Source organism: Clupea harengus, unplaced genomic scaffold, assembly GCF_900700415.2.
Source record: "Clupea harengus unplaced genomic scaffold, Ch_v2.0.2, whole genome shotgun sequence".
Classification (NCBI taxonomy): Eukaryota; Metazoa; Chordata; class Actinopteri; order Clupeiformes; family Clupeidae; genus Clupea; species Clupea harengus.
The window spans coordinates 78162-94574 of NW_024879685.1; the positions used below are offsets into that span (position 1 = coordinate 78162).

Consider the following 16413-nt stretch of genomic DNA (forward strand, 5'->3'; position numbering starts at 1 on the left):
TCGGAGGTCCACCCCGTCCTAAGTCCCTCCGCCAAAGCTAAGTAGCCTCAGTAGGATAGCCACACTATTAAATCCTCTCCTTGCATCTTTACTGTCAAGTGTTTTGCTAACCCCAGTGCCTCTATCTCTCTCCCTGGACAGGTGCAGTGGGTTTCACTTGAGCGACAGGCTGACCCTCAGGTGGTGGAGCCCCCCCCCCCTCACTTTTCCTTGCTGTGTGCATAACGGTTGCCCTATTTTGGAGTGCAGTGCTTACTGATTTTATGCACGTGTGGTGTGTGTCTTCTGGGCCTCTCCTGTCCCCCTCTTGGAAAGTCCTGCTCGCTGCGGTAAGCCACTGCCCTGCTCCACCTTTGAGTCCTGACCACTGGCCCATCTCCGTAAGGCTTTGGCCATCTCACCTGCTCATATTCGGGTCATAGCCCACTGGCTAACATTGTACGTGTCTACTGTGTGTGTTTAGTGTATGTGTGTATACTGGAAATAACTCTGTTTGGTTGTTGTGTGAGAGGCAACAGCCTGTACTAGAATTGCCCTGTACTCCTTTTACTACTGTTTGTATACTTGTTAATAAACTGTATTTATGGAACCCATGTCTCTGGCCTAAGAGTGGTACGAACTTGTGTTTGCCTTGTTAGAACTAAAGGAACACTGAGTCTATATCTGTCCTAGGGTGACTACCTAGGTGGCGTAGTCGACAATTAAAACTATCCTAGCAAATTACCTCGCCACTGTCACATTTGGCGTAGTCGGCAGGATCTCACTCACTACAGGCAGAGACGTGAGTTCCCTCATTGGTGCTGTTTATGTATAATTTCTTTTGTGATTTTCACCCAGGCTCAAATTCCTTTATTGGCAGCAACAGAACAGCAGCCCATCACGAGCAGAGGTGGGCTCCATTTGGTTTGTTTCGTGTGGTAGCGCAGCCTTCCGGGTTAGCATGGAGGAGCAAGTGCAACAGTTGAAGGATTTAGTTGCACAGCTTATGGCGGATAATGAGCGCCTTCGTCAAGAACGCTCTCCCCCTGGGGGGTCCGCGTCCGAGTCTGTGTCTCAGCCCCCGCCTGAGCCTGAGCCCAGGGCTGCACCCTCTGTCACTGAGCGTCTTGTGGTCATTCCTCGCGATCGGAAATGTCCAATGTTCAATAGTAAGACAGGCCTTGACATAGCAGAATGGATAGAGGAAGTGCAGGCCTGTGGGCGTGCTCGCCATCTTTCCGCTGCAGATCAGGCCTTCTTTATTTTTGACCATTTAGAAGGCGAGGCAAAGGAGGAGATTAAGTATCGCTCAAGCGCCGAACGAGCAGATCCCACTAAGGTTTTGGCTATTTTAAAGGAGTTGTATGGGTGTAGTCAGTCTTATGTGACCCTCCAGCAAGCTTTCTTTTCTAGACGGCAACAGGAAGGGGAGACACTGCAAGAATTTTCTCTAGCCCTGATGGCGTTGATGGAACAGGTCAAACAGCGTGCCCCCAGTGGAGTGCCTAATGCTGAAGTCCTCCTTCGTGACCAATTCGTGGAGCATGTCTTGGACAGTGCCCTCCGTAGAGAGCTAAAACAGCTCATTCGCCGTCAACCACTGGCTGCTTTGCTGGAAGTGCGTAGAGAGGCCATTAGATGGGAACAAGAGGGATTTCCGGGTGGAGCTAGGGCGCGTAGTTGCTCTCTTCCCACGGCCTATGGCTTACAGTATGGTGTGCAGGGCCGTTCTCGCCCAGCCTCTCCGGTATCTCCACGGGGTGGCGAGTGGGGAGAGTTGAAAGAGCTGTTGCAGCAACAGCAGGCGCAGCTTAACCAGCTCACCCAGACTGTGACCTCTATGCAGAACCCCCAATCATATAACAGGGCCCCACGCAATGGTCCCTTGATATGTCGACGGTGCCAGCAGCCAGGACATTTCGCCAGGGAGTGCGATGGGCAGCGGTTTCCCTTTCGCTCGAGAGCTAGTTCCACCTCTGGTCCGCCCTCAGACCTAGCGAGAGTGTCCCAATCTTCCCATCAGCCGGGAAACTAAAGCCCACTGAGCTACCGAGCCACAGCTCAGTTGGGGTATCCACAGGCTCACAGGGTCGTGAGGTATCTACACTTATGTCCTCATGTCCAAACATTAATGTCTTGATGGGGGGGGTTACTGTGTCTTGCTTATTGGATACCGGGTCCATGGTATCCACTGTGACTGAGGGTTTCTTCCTGCAACAGTTTGAACCATGGGGTCAGGAACGTCTAAAATTATGTCATTGGCTTCAGCTTAAGGCTGCCAATGGTCTGGCGATTCCTTATATTGGCTACTTGGAGTTGGAGGTGGTTCTGTGTGGTAAGGTCATGCCTCATTGCGGTATCCTCATAGTGAAGGACCTTCCTGGAGGCCCACCTACCGTCCCTGGGGTCCTTGGGATGAATGTGATTAGCCGGTGCTACCATGAACTTTTTGGGGCACATGGCCCTTCTTTATTTGACTCTCCCTCTGTGTCACAAGCTCCAGGTCTCGTCATTGAGGCCTTACAGCGGTGCCACCTGGCCGCAGCCGAGACTCCCAGAACACACATTGCGACTGCCCGGGTCAGAGGCCCACGGGCGGTCCGCATAGCGGGGGGTACAATGACGTTCATTGCTAGTACCTGTTCAGAACAGCTGTCAGGTCAGACTGCGCTGTTCGAGCCTCCTGACTCGGGGTTGCCAGCAGGGCTACTCGCGTCACCTTGTTTGGTCCAAGTCACCAGAGGCACGGCCTATGTCCCCATTATTAATGTAGGAGTAACTGAAGTCCTTCTCTACCCTCGGGTTAGCATGGGCTCCTTAAGTAATGCAGAAGTCATCAGCCTGCCATCCGGGGTTTCAGAGGTTCGGCCTATAACTGCCACGCTTTCCTCACAGGAAGCCACCAGCTCGGTGCCAGATAGGCTTGACGCAGTTGATTTGTCGGCTTTGTCCGGACAAGAACAGACTGAGGCGAGAAGCCTGTTACAACGGTATAGCTCTGTTTTCGCAGCTCATGATGGCGACCTAGGTTGCACCAATTTAATAGCCCATGACATCCCCCTACTGGATGACATCCCAGTTCGGCAAAGGCACCGGCGTATACCACCCTCGGATTACGAGACGGTCAAAGCTCATATAAATCAGCTGTTAGAGTCGCAGGTAGTAAGGGAAAGTAGTAGCCCTTACGCGTCGCCCATTGTCATTGCTAAAAAGAAAGATGGTAGTCTACGCATGTGCGTGGACTACCGCCTGCTAAACAGTAGGACACGTAAGGACTCTTTTCCCCTACCTCGTATTGAGGAAAGTTTGGATGCACTTGCAGGGGCCCAGTGGTTTTCCACTCTGGACCTTGCCAGCGGTTACCATCAAGTCCCCGTATCTGAACAGTCTAGGCCCAAAACAGCCTTCTGTACTCCATTTGGTCTGTTTGAATGGAACAGGATGCCCTTTGGGCTATGCAACGCCCCAAGCACCTTCCAACGCTTGATGCAGCGAATGTTCGGAGACCAACAGTGCCAGTCCTTGCTCCTGTATCTAGATGACATTGTGGTCTATTCTTCTTCTGTCACCCAGCATTTACAACGGTTGGAAGTTGTTCTCAGTCGCCTCCACAAAGAAGGGCTGAAGGCCAAATTAGAAAAGTGCGCTTTCTTCCGCCAACAGGTTGGTTATCTTGGACACGTAATTTCCAATAAGGGAGTGTCTACCGACCCAGGTAAAATCGAGGCAGTGGCGAAGTGGCAGCGGCCCTGCCACATTTCAGAGTTGCGCTCATTTCTTGGGTTTGCCAGTTACTACAGGCGCTTTGTGGAGGGCTTTGCAAAGCTGGCGAGTCCACTGCACAAACTAGTGGCAGCCCTCTCAGGGACAAAGTTGAAACGGGGATCCCGCCAGGCAATTGATTCGGCATGGACAGCCCAGTGTGAAGAGAGCTTTGAGGCTCTGAAGGCAAGGCTGGTCTCTGCACCGCTTCTGGCCTACGCTGATTTCTCCTCTGCCATTCATCTTAGAGATTGACGCCAAGCCATTGCGGTCTCGGAGCAGTTCTCTCCCAGAAACAGCAGGGAGTGGTCCGGCCTGTTGCTTATGCTAGCCGGGGTCTTCGGCCACCGAGCGCAACATGGACAACTACAGCTCCATGAAGCTGGAATTCCTTGGGCTCAAGTGGGCCATGACTGAAAAGTTTAGAGAATATCTGCTGGGGCACAAATGCGTGGTATTCACCGATAACAATCCCTTAAGCTACCTCAAGTCTGCCAAGTTGGGGGCTACCGAACATCGGTGGGCCGCCCAGCTGGCGGCCTTTGATTTCGAGATCAAATACCGCTCTGGTCGCAGCAACCAGAACGCCGATGCCCTCTCAAGGCAGTATATGTCTGGTGTGAGTCTAGGTGAGCATACCCTCCCAGGAACCCTGGTCCCGGTCTGCCTGCAGCAGGCCTCCCCACCTGCCCCAGTGGGTGTCGGCAACCCAGTCAGTGATGGCGGTCTTTCCAGGTCACTCCCCTCTGACATCCGCTCCATGCAGGAGACAGATCCCCTCTTGAAAGAGGTCTTGCTGTTCTGGAGGAGACAGGCTCCACCTACCGCTGAGGAGCGACGACGGGTCCCTAAACCAGCTCTGGGGTTTTTGCGCCACTGGGACAGGTTGGTGGAAAAAGAGGGGATATTACATCGCCAGGTGTTCCGTCCAGATGGGGGGAGGAAGATTTACAGCTTCTCCTGCCCTCAGCCCTTAGACAAGAAACTCTGAGACAGCTGCATCAGGACCATGGCCACCAAGGTGTCGAGCGCACCACTGAACTAGTGCGCCGCCGTTGTTATTGGCCAGGTCTATTTGCCGATGTCAAACAGTGGTGTAGGGAATGCGATCGGTGCAAGTCGCTAAAGATTCTGGCACGGTCCCCCACAGCTTCAATGGGTCACCTGCTTGCATCTAGGCCCAATGAGATTGTGGCCATCGATTTTACCCAGTTGGAGCCGGCACAAAATGGGGTGGAGAACGTACTGGTTATGACTGATGTGTTCAGTAAGTACACCCAGGCTATCCCTACACGAGATCAGCGAGCTTCAACAGTCGCTAGGGTGCTCCTGAATGAATGGTTTTACCGGTTTGGTGTCCCTAGCCGCATTCATTCTGATCAGGGTAGGTGCTTTGAAGGCCACCTGATACAACAGCTCTGCTCCCTGTATGGCGTGGTGAAGTCTCGCACCACCCCATATCACCCTGCTGGTAATGGGCAGTGCGAGCGGTTTAACCGAACCCTCCACAACCTCCTACGCACCTTGCCGGTAACGCGTAAACGCGACTGGACTTGCTGCCTCCCACAGGTTGTTTACTGTTACAACACCACCCCTCACCAAGTCACAGGCGAGTCTCCGTTCTTTTTAATGTTTGGACGGGAACCCACTCTCCCTATAGATTTTCTGCTGGGACGGGTCCAGGAACCAGTACCAGGGACGGTGCAGGACTGGGTAGTGGAGCACCAGGCAAGGCTCAGAGTGGCGTTTGCGGGGGCGCAAGAGCGATTGCATGCAGCGGCGGGCCGTCGGAAAGAGCGGCACGACCAACGGGTCCATGAAGCACCTCTGCAGGTGGGGCAAAGGGTCTACCTTCGTGACCACAGTGCTAGGGGTAGGCACAAAATCCAGGACCTTTGGAGTCCACTAATCTACCAGGTGCTTAAAGCGCCTCTGGGAGAGGGGGTGGTCTACACCATTGCCCCATTGGACAACGTGCATAAGACACGGACGGTCCACCGTGATCTATTAAAGGCCCAAGTCACCTCTGCCTCTGCGGCTCAGAAACCCAAGGCTACCGTCCCCACAGTCTCTGTCACACCCTCCGTTGACCCTTCTGGGGAGGAGGACCTTTGGCTCATGGTTCGGGACCCACCCCCAGTCTCCTTGGTTGGCCCAAGCTCATCTGCTCCCGATGGGGCCATTGAGCCGGCACCGTTGGAAGATACGACGGTTTCCGAGGACTGTTTCCTACAGGAGGGGAGCCTACCATTGCTTGCCCTTGAAACCCCTGTGGAAACTCCTGGCCTCACCCAACCGGTCCTGCGTCGGACTGTGCGTTCCACGGCCGGTCAGCACTCGAACGTTCATCATCTCCCGAAGCCCGCTGCAAACAATGATGGAGAGTAGGTACCTTCACCGTTGGGGCCCAGTCGGTAGCAGAGGTTGGCGTCAACCAATGTCGAAATATGGGTTCACCGGTCGTCGTCGGGGCGACGACTCAAAAAGGGGAGGGTAGAATGTGGCAGAGTGGGCTACGCCTCCACAGTCCATCCCCCCAGGGGTAATAAGAAACACTGATTACTGGGCGGGCTTGTATTTTGATATATAGCCCAGCTCAGGTCACGGGGAGACACGTCCTCCTAACCTTGTTTTGCTTCCGGGTGCCCATCAGTTTGTATGGTGGCGTGGGATTGCAAATTGCACTACTTGGACTAATGCTGTTACCGAAGGTAAGCAACTTTGGCGTTAAGCCACTTCGTCCACTGCGGCACCTTCTTATTGTTTCTAAAAAGGCTCGTTCACTTTTCTGTTTAGCACGAGTGGTTCATTGTCGCGACAAAGCCGGTGTAGCGGTTGCTCTGACGCCGGGTGCTCGGTGGGAATCAGCTGGAGGTAGGCTGGTTCAGTTACTACTACCGCTCTGTATTTTAATATGCAGGTTTAGTTACCAGCACCGCTCTGTATTTTAATATGCAGGTTTAGTTACCAGCACGCTCTGTATTTTTAAATGCGCATTAGTTAGGAATAACAATGCTATCCTCCTCTTTATCATAGCTCCGTCCATGACTCGCTGCCCCTGAGTGTGCAGTCATTGCAGCTCGGCACGTTGAGCTGAGGTTCATCAACTACCTCCCCCCGGGAAGGGCTGCTGTTCTGTTTACTGTCAAATGCATGTTTATAATTGACCGGCATGCTCATGTTTGGTGTGTATCTCTCTGTGATTTCCTGCATGCATGGGGCTAGGCTGGGTATGCTACCTTCCATCTCCGCTTGCTCTGCCTGATATCGTTTTGTTGGTTTCTTTTGATTTGATGCATGGGGCTGTGCAGTGGGCTGCTGCTTTTCCCTCTCTGCTTGGCCTGCATGTTTTGTTGTTTTGTGCTGCTGCTATGTTAACTATGGTGGTGGTAATTCTGAGTGATTGTTAACTAGCCTAACCGTGTCTTTGCTGAAGTGTGTGCGTGTGCCTCTGTGTGTGGGTGTGTGCATGTAGCTAAGGTAACCCAGGGTACTGTGACAAAGCCCGCTACTCCCCGCTGACCGTCGGAGGTCCACCCCGTCCTAAGTCCCTCCGCCAAAGCTAAGTAGCCTCAGTAGGATAGCCACACTATTAAATCCTCTCCTTGCATCTTTACTGTCAAGTGTTTTGCTAACCCCAGTGCCTCTATCTCTCTCCCTGGACAGGTGCAGTGGGTTTCACTTGAGCGACAGGCTGACCCTCAGGTGGTGGAGCCCCCCCCCCTCACTTTTCCTTGCTGTGTGCATAACGGTTGCCCTATTTTGGAGTGCAGTGCTTACTGATTTTATGCACGTGTGGTGTGTGTCTTCTGGGCCTCTCCTGTCCCCCTCTTGGAAAGTCCTGCTCGCTGCGGTAAGCCACTGCCCTGCTCCACCTTTGAGTCCTGACCACTGGCCCATCTCCGTAAGGCTTTGGCCATCTCACCTGCTCATATTCGGGTCATAGCCCACTGGCTAACATTGTACGTGTCTACTGTGTGTGTTTAGTGTATGTGTGTATACTGGAAATAACTCTGTTTGGTTGTTGTGTGAGAGGCAACAGCCTGTACTAGAATTGCCCTGTACTCCTTTTACTACTGTTTGTATACTTGTTAATAAACTGTATTTATGGAACCCATGTCTCTGGCCTAAGAGTGGTACGAACTTGTGTTTGCCTTGTTAGAACTAAAGGAACACTGAGTCTATATCTGTCCTAGGGTGACTACCTAGGTGGCGTAGTCGACAATTAAAACTATCCTAGCAAATTACCTCGCCACTGTCACACAATGAATGAATGCATGGGCTGTCCGTTTATGGCAGGAAGTCACATATTGTGCAGCGAGGACGAGTCATTCTTAATTTTCTCCCTTGTGGTATGAAAGCCTCTCCTTACTGCAGCAGGAACTCGGGGAAGACTTCACCAATCACAAATAGTTTTGTCTCGTATTTTGTGCACTGTGTCAGAAAGTGCACCTCTGTCTCTACTGTTCCTTGTTCGCAGTGGGGGCACAGTCTGTTTTCCTTGGGCAGCCAGGTTTGTCTGTGCCTACCCCCCCCCCCCCCCCAGAGTAGGTGCCAGAGCCCGGCAGGAGCAGACAGCAATTAAAATATTTTGTCCAAACAACCTTTGGACATATTCATTCATATCATATCATGAGACATATCCAACAGCCTCATTAGAATCTGCATCGACAATGATGCCATCTGACAGAAATAGCCTGTCTCCATACAGTTCATTTCTTTTAAACTTGCTTTATGATGCATTTGCCGCCTGTAATCACGTTGTGACAGCTAGGATACAAACAAATTCCCGCAACAGGAAGAAGGCTGTTATCCTAAATGTGAAGTTATTTTATTCTCAAAAAACGCCCGACAGCAAGTAAAATATTTAGTCGCTCACACAAACAAGCCCCGTTAAACTCACAAGCGCGCACAAGAGGGAGATAAGCATATTGAAATACAATTATTCACATTGCAAGATCGGAATGAAATGGCCTACACATTACACACGCTAGGCATCTGTATATGCCTAAATAAAACTCACGTTATATGCTACACCAGAAGAGGCACGAATAAAACAAGTCTTACCATTGAAGATCAGTTTTTTAAGTACATGGCCACATTCGTTATAAAACTATCTATATAGTCCAACCATCGAGGTTTAATCCATGTTGTTGTGGAGAAAGAAGATGGCATCAATCATATTTCATTAAAGCTTCACACTTCTTACATTGGACATATCAAACAGCCTCATTAGAATCCACATCGACTATGAAGTCTTCCGACAGAAATATCTCCATACAGTACATTTCCCCTCATTAAGTGTCGTTTTAAACTCTCCAGATGACAGTTTCTTTTTTTTTTTTAAAAAACGTTAAGTGCACAAAGTGATTTAATTTACTCTCAAAAACGAACTTCTGCATTATATGAAGCAAACATGTTCCAGTGTTGGGAAAGTTCACTTTCGACATGAACTAGTTCAGTTCATAGTTCACAAATTTTAGAATGAACTAGTTCAGTTCATAGTTTATAATTCAAAATTTAGAACTAAGTTCACAGCTCCAAAAAATGGAGTTCTTTTTTTCAATATGCTGCGAGTTATAATTTTTCTGCAATACCGCTCTCTGCCTCTACGCAACTCGGCGCACACACATTGTACTTGCTTAAAACACACAGCTGTCACGCGGCTATTACCGGACCAATACCTTTCAAACTCGGTGATATTATTCACAACTCATTTGTCCTTCATTCTATCAAATATGATTAAACGGCATATGGTATTGCACCCGTGAGGCAAGGGAGTAGAGTTTTGTTCAGTTATCTCTCTAGACTGATTACTGACCAACCTTCCACCTTTGAATAATGTAACTTATAAACACTTCGTTTTAAAGCGCTGTGGCCGTCCTTAAAATATGTGTCAATAAACGAACTTCTCCATCATGTGAAGCAGACACGTTGACTTTACTACTTATTAAGATGTTTTAAATATGGAATGCTTTATGTCTCTCAATTTGCCAAGATGCTGATTATGGATTATCCGTGTGCTCTGCCCTGCTATTGTTTCTAACAATACAATATGTCTTTGTTTCAGTGTGGTTGTTTAGTGCGATGGGGGTATATTATCGTTACTGTCTATAAAGGAAGATATTGCAACAGGAAAATCTCCTGCTCATCTCCATTTGCCCCCACCTGTCACGTCTCTGCGACCCACCAGTTGGGCTCTCCCCACACTTCGAGAAACGCTGTGGTAGGGGGAAATTGACAGGGTGGTTGCAATAATAATAAAAAAAATATTATTATTTTAGTAATTGATACACATGAAGTTTAGTTTAAGGCAAAGGGTAGTGATGGATAAAGTTTTCTATAAAAAACAAGTGAAGTCTTTCATTCTCACTTTCCACTCTAAAACTATGAACTGAACTGAACTATGAACTGGTTCAGAATTTAAATGGTGAACTATGAACGTGAACTATTCATGTTTACTTGTTTGAACTGAACTTTGAACTGGTTCATGAGAGGTGTGAACTTGTACAACACTGTCAGCTTGTCGGTCTTGACGTTCAGATGCTGTGCCTAAACTAGCTATAGCCTACCATCGTCTCGTCACATGATAAAATAGAGACTTGACATTGGACCACAACATACATATTACCCAGCAATCATCATTGCAAATCTGAATATGACAAAAATACCAAAGAAAATAAGAACGTATTCATTTCAGGGAATCGTTTTTTAATAGTTTTAATATTGTATATAAGAAAAGCATATAATTTTGTTATAGAGTGCTACTATTTCCCCCCACAAATAATACGTACCATGATAGAGATAAGTTTGCCCTTTCAGGTGGTTATATAGCATTAGACACACTCTTCAATCTAATATCATGTGCCTACACCTGCTGCACTTATCGTCTGACTAGTGACAGCTGGCAGGGGGGGCACACGTGTGATGAGAGGTGGGAGATAAACAATGATGAATTCTAACTTACAAAGACGTAACAAAGTAACGTGTTTTCGACAAAAAACCGCTTCTCCACCTACTGTTCTGGCGGTGAATTGTTTTCAGCACCTCCAGCCTTTGGAGAACCATAAAGTCAACAGAAATGCTAATTAATCCGTCCTATCCGGCTGCACGCCCATCCGTAACGGAGTCTGAGTACCATACTGGCACCTTAAGCCTAGGTGTGATCCGGGTTTAGCCTGCCATTTTATTGCTTTCATTGTGGTCCCCTCTTCATTCCGCGGTGTTGAGGCAATAGGTGCGGTACTGGCTGCCCCAGCGTTCTTCCCCAGTTGGAGTTAGCCTCCTAAAATCTTGAACTCTGCCCTGTTCTAGTCAGTTAGGCTTAACCCCAACTCCTCTTCCCCTCTCTTATTTAGGACAGTACAGAGTGTTGCAGCTGCTCTACGGGGCAGGTCGCCAGTTCTGAGTCCTCTTCACGCACTGCATGCTGCATTCCAAGTGGTAACGTGCACCTCACCATTTGCTGTGATCCCTTTTTGCAGTGCCTAGGTGTGTTGTGTGCTGGTGTGGACGTGCGTGGACGTGTGATAGGCACCAGAGTCAAGAGCCCCCTGCCCTTCTGGAGGCAGCCATTACCCTCCCTCTTGCCAGATGGCTACTTATGATGTTGTGGTCTGACGTGGTTCTACCCCAGCTGCGATAACGAACCTATCCATATATTATTGTAATTTACCCATGTATTAATAAATATTGTTTATTTTTCTATTGAAATACCACGTCCTGGCATTACTTGATCGTATCTGTGTGCGAGCCCACTTGTCTCTGGTTTAATTAGACATTCAGTATATATTGGTGTGAAAGGCCCCAGGAGGCGTAGTTGAGCACTTCAGAGCCAAGACCTAACAACCAGTAGGTCACACTAAGGTGCCAGTATGGTACTCCGACTCCGTTACGGATGGGCGGGCGGATGGATAGGACGGATTAATTTGTTCCACCAGCATCTGATGGATGTAAGACCTTTCAAACCTAATTCCATACAGTCAGCTGGTGGTGCAGCAGTAGGCTCCAGTGGCGCAATCGGTCAGCGCGCGGTACTTATAAGGCAGTACAAGTTGAGCAATGCCGAGGTTGTGAGTTCGAGCCTCACCTGGAGCAGGTAACCTTTAGATGTCACGTCATTCAAATGATAAAATACTGCAGCCAAGGCCTTATGACATAAAAAAAATAAGAACAGTCACCTGGTGGTACAGAAGTAGGCTCCAATGGTGCAATCGGTCAGGGCGCGGTACTTATAAGGCAGTACAAGTTGAGCAATGCCGAGGTTGTGAGTTCGAGCCTCACCTGGAGCAGGTAACCTTTAGATGTCACGAGGTCAAGGCAGAAAATAGAAAACCATGATGAAAGATCCTCTTTGACATTAATATGGTGGTAAAGATCAGAGCTGAATGTGTAGAAGCAAGATCTTCAAACCACCAGTGGATGGCTTGTGAGTTCCACCATCATCTGATGGATGTAAGACCTTTCAAACGTAATTCCATAGAGTTGAATGGTTGTTAGTTTATTTTTCAGCAAGAAAAGCTTACAACTAATAAGCTTACAGGTCAACAAAACTTCCTGTAAGGCTTGACGTCATTCAAATGATGAGCCTCACCTGGAGCAGGTAACCTTTAGATGTCACGAGGTCAAGGCAGAAAATAGAAAACCAGGATGAAAGATCCTCTTTGACATTAATATGGTGGTAAAGATCAGAGCTGAATGTGTAGAAGCATGATCTTCAAACCACCAGTGGATGGCTTGTGAGTTCCACCATCATCTGATGGATGTAAGACCTTTCAAACGTAATTCCATAGAGTTGAATTGTTGTTAGTTTATTTTTCAGCAAGAAAAGCTTACAGCTAATAAGCTTACAGGTCAACAAAACTTCCTGTAAGGCTTGACGTCATTCAAATGATAAAATACTGCAGCCAAGGCCTCATGACATCAAAAAATAAGAACAGTCAGCTGGTGGTACAGCAGTAGGCTCCAGTGGCGCAATCGGTCAGCGCGCTGTACTTATAAGGCAGTACAAGTTGAGCAATGCCGAGGTTGTGAGTTCTAGCCTCACCTGGAGCAGGTAACCTTTAGACGTCACGTCATTCAAATGATAAAATACTGCAGCCAAGGCCTTATGACATCAAAAAATAAGAACAGTCACCTGGTGGTACAGAAGTAGGCTCCAATGGCGCAATCGGTCAGGGCGCGGTACTTATAAGGCAGTACAAGTTGAGCAATGCCGAGGTTGTGAGTTCGAGCCTCACCTTGAGCAGGTAACCTTTAGATGTCACGTCATTCAAATGATAAAGTACTCCAGCCAAGGCCTTATGACATAAAAAAAAAAAAGAACAGTCACCTGGTGGTACAGAAGTAGGCTCCAGTGGCGCAATCGGTCAGCGCGCGGTACTTATAAGGCAGTACAAGTTGAGCAATGCCGAGGTTGTGAGTTCGAGCCTCACCTGGAGCAGGTAACCTTTAGATGTCACAAGGTCAAGGCAGAAAATAGAAAACCAGGATGAAAGATCCTCTTTGACATTAATATGGTGGTAAAGATCAGAGCTGAATGTGTAGAAGCATGATCTTCAAACCACCAGTGGATGGCTTGTGAGTTCCACCATCATCTGATGGATGTAAGACCTTTCAAACGTAATTCCATAGAGTTGAATCGTTGTTAGTTTATTTTTCAGCAAGAAAAGCTTACAGCTAATAAGCTTACAGGTCAACAAAACTTCCTGTAAGGCTTGACGTCATTCAAATGATGAGCCTCACCTGGAGCAGGTAACCTTTAGATGTCACGAGGTCAAGGCAGAAAATAGAAAACCAGGATGAAAGATCCTCTTTGACATTAATATGGTGGTAAAGATCAGAGCTGAATGTGTAGAAGCATGATCTTCAAACCACCAGTGGATGGCTTGTGAGTTCCACCATCATCTGATGGATGTAAGACCTTTCAAACGTAATTCCATAGAGTTGAATTGTTGTTAGTTTATTTTTCAGCAAGAAAAGCTTACAGCTAATAAGCTTACAGGTCAACAAAACTTCCTGTAAGGCTTGACGTCATTCAAATGATAAAATACTGCAGCCAAGGCCTCATGACATCAAAAAATAAGAACAGTCAGCTGGTGGTACAGCAGTAGGCTCCAGTGGCGCAATCGGTCAGCGCGCGGTACTTATAAGGCAGTACAAGTTGAGCAATGCCGAGGTTGTGAGTTCTAGCCTCACCTGGAGCAGGTAACCTTTAGACGTCACGTCATTCAAATGATAAAATACTGCAGCCAAGGCCTTATGACATCAAAAATAAGAACAGTCACCTGGTGGTACAGAAGTAGGCTCCAATGGCGCAATCGGTCAGGGCGCGGTACTTATAAGGCAGTACAAGTTGAGCAATGCCGAGGTTGTGAGTTCGAGCCTCACCTTGAGCAGGTAACCTTTAGATGTCACGTCATTCAAATGATAAAGTACTCCAGCCAAGGCCTTATGACATAAAAAAAAAAAAGAACAGTCACCTGGTGGTACAGAAGTAGGCTCCAGTGGCGCAATCGGTCAGCGCGCGGTACTTATAAGGCAGTACAAGTTGAGCAATGCCGAGGTTGTGAGTTCGAGCCTCACCTGGAGCAGGTAACCTTTAGATGTCACAAGGTCAAGGCAGAAAATAGAAAACCAGGATGAAAGATCCTCTTTGACATTAATATGGTGGTAAAGATCAGAGCTGAATGTGTAGAAGCATGATCTTCAAACCACCAGTGGATGGCTTGTGAGTTCCACCATCATCTGATGGATGTAAGACCTTTCAAACGTAATTCCATAGAGTTGAATCGTTGTTAGTTTATTTTTCAGCAAGAAAAGCTTACAGCTAATAAGCTTACAGGTCAACAAAACTTCCTGTAAGGCTTGACGTCATTCAAATGATGAGCCTCACCTGGAGCAGGTAACCTTTAGATGTCACGAGGTCAAGGCAGAAAATAGAAAACCAGGATGAAAGATCCTCTTTGACATTAATATGGTGGTAAAGATCAGAGCTGAATGTGTAGAAGCATGATCTTCAAACCACCAGTGGATGGCTTGTGAGTTCCACCATCATCTGATGGATGTAAGACCTTTCAAACGTAATTCCATAGAGTTGAATTGTTGTTAGTTTATTTTTCAGCAAGAAAAGCTTACAGCTAATAAGCTTACAGGTCAACAAAACTTCCTGTAAGGCTTGACGTCATTCAAATGATAAAATACTGCAGCCAAGGCCTCATGACATCAAAAAATAAGAACAGTCAGCTGGTGGTACAGCAGTAGGCTCCAGTGGCGCAATCGGTCAGCGCGCGGTACTTATAAGGCAGTACAAGTTGAGCAATGCCGAGGTTGTGAGTTCTAGCCTCACCTGGAGCAGGTAACCTTTAGACGTCACGTCATTCAAATGATAAAATACTGCAGCCAAGGCCTTATGACATCAAAAAATAAGAACAGTCACCTGGTGGTACAGAAGTAGGCTCCAATGGCGCAATCGGTCAGGGCGCGGTACTTATAAGGCAGTACAAGTTGAGCAATGCCGAGGTTGTGAGTTCGAGCCTCACCTTGAGCAGGTAACCTTTAGATGTCACGTCATTCAAATGATAAAGTACTGCAGCCAAGGCCTTATGACATAAAAAAAACAAGAACAGTCACCTGGTGGTACAGAAGTAGGCTCCAGTGGCGCAATCGGTCAGCGCGCGGTACTTATAAGGCAGTACAAGTTGAGCAATGCCGAGGTTGTGAGTTCGAGCCTCACCTGGAGCAGGTAACCTTTAGATGTCACAAGGTCAAGGCAGAAAATAGAAAACCAGGATGAAAGATCCTCTTTGACATTAATATGGTGGTAAAGATCAGAGCTGAATGTGTAGAAGCATGATCTTCAAACCACCAGTGGATGGCTTGTGAGTTCCACCATCATCTGATGGATGTAAGACCTTTCAAACGTAATTCCATAGAGTTGAATCGTTGTTAGTTTATTTTTCAGCAAGAAAAGCTTACAGCTAATAAGCTTACAGGTCAACAAAACTTCCTGTAAGGCTTGACGTCATTCAAATGATAAAATACTGCAGCCAAGGCCTCATGACATCAAAAAATAAGAACAGTCACCTGGTGGTACAGAAGTAGGCTCCAATGGCGCAATCGGTCAGGGCGCGGTACTTATAAGGCAGTACAAGTTGAGCAATGCCGAGGTTGTGAGTTCGAGCCTCACCTTGAGCAGGTAACCTTTAGATGTCACGTCATTCAAATGATAAAGTACTCCAGCCAAGGCCTTATGACATAAAAAAATAAGAACAGTCACCTGGTGGTACAGAAGTAGGCTCCAATGGCGCAATCGGTCAGGGCGCGGTACTTATAAGGCAGTACAAGTTGAGCAATGCCGAGGTTGTGAGTTTGAGCCTCACCTGGAGCAGGTAACCTTTAGATGTCACAAGGTCAAGGCAGAAAATAGAAAACCATGATGAAAGATCCTCTTTGACATTAATATGGTGGTAAAGATCAGAGCTGAATGTGTAGAAGCATGATCTTCAAACCACCAGTGGATGGCTTGTGAGTTCCACCATCATCTGATGGATGTAAGACCTTTCAAACGTAATTCCATAGAGTTGAATCGTTGTTAGTTTATTTTTCAGCAAGAAAAGCTTACAGCTAATAAGCTTACAGGTCAACAAAACTTCCTGTAAGGCTTGACGTCAT

General features: G+C 47.6%; 4 non-coding genes across 4 annotated transcripts; all 4 read left to right on the plus strand.

Moving 5' to 3' along the window:
• The first annotated feature begins 11745 nt into the window (after nt 1-11745).
• Nucleotides 11746-11838, plus strand: trnai-uau. Its single transcript is given in 2 exon segments — nt 11746-11783; nt 11803-11838. It is a non-coding gene; the product is annotated as a tRNA-Ile (tRNA).
• Nucleotides 11839-13090: 1252 nt separating this feature from the next.
• trnai-uau lies at nt 13091-13183 on the plus strand. Its single transcript is given in 2 exon segments — nt 13091-13128; nt 13148-13183. It is a non-coding gene; the product is annotated as a tRNA-Ile (tRNA).
• Nucleotides 13184-14240: 1057 nt separating this feature from the next.
• trnai-uau lies at nt 14241-14333 on the plus strand. The gene is given in 2 exon segments: nt 14241-14278; nt 14298-14333. It is a non-coding gene; the product is annotated as a tRNA-Ile (tRNA).
• Nucleotides 14334-15390: 1057 nt separating this feature from the next.
• trnai-uau lies at nt 15391-15483 on the plus strand. The gene is given in 2 exon segments: nt 15391-15428; nt 15448-15483. It is a non-coding gene; the product is annotated as a tRNA-Ile (tRNA).
• The last annotated feature ends 930 nt before the right edge of the window (nt 15484-16413 follow it).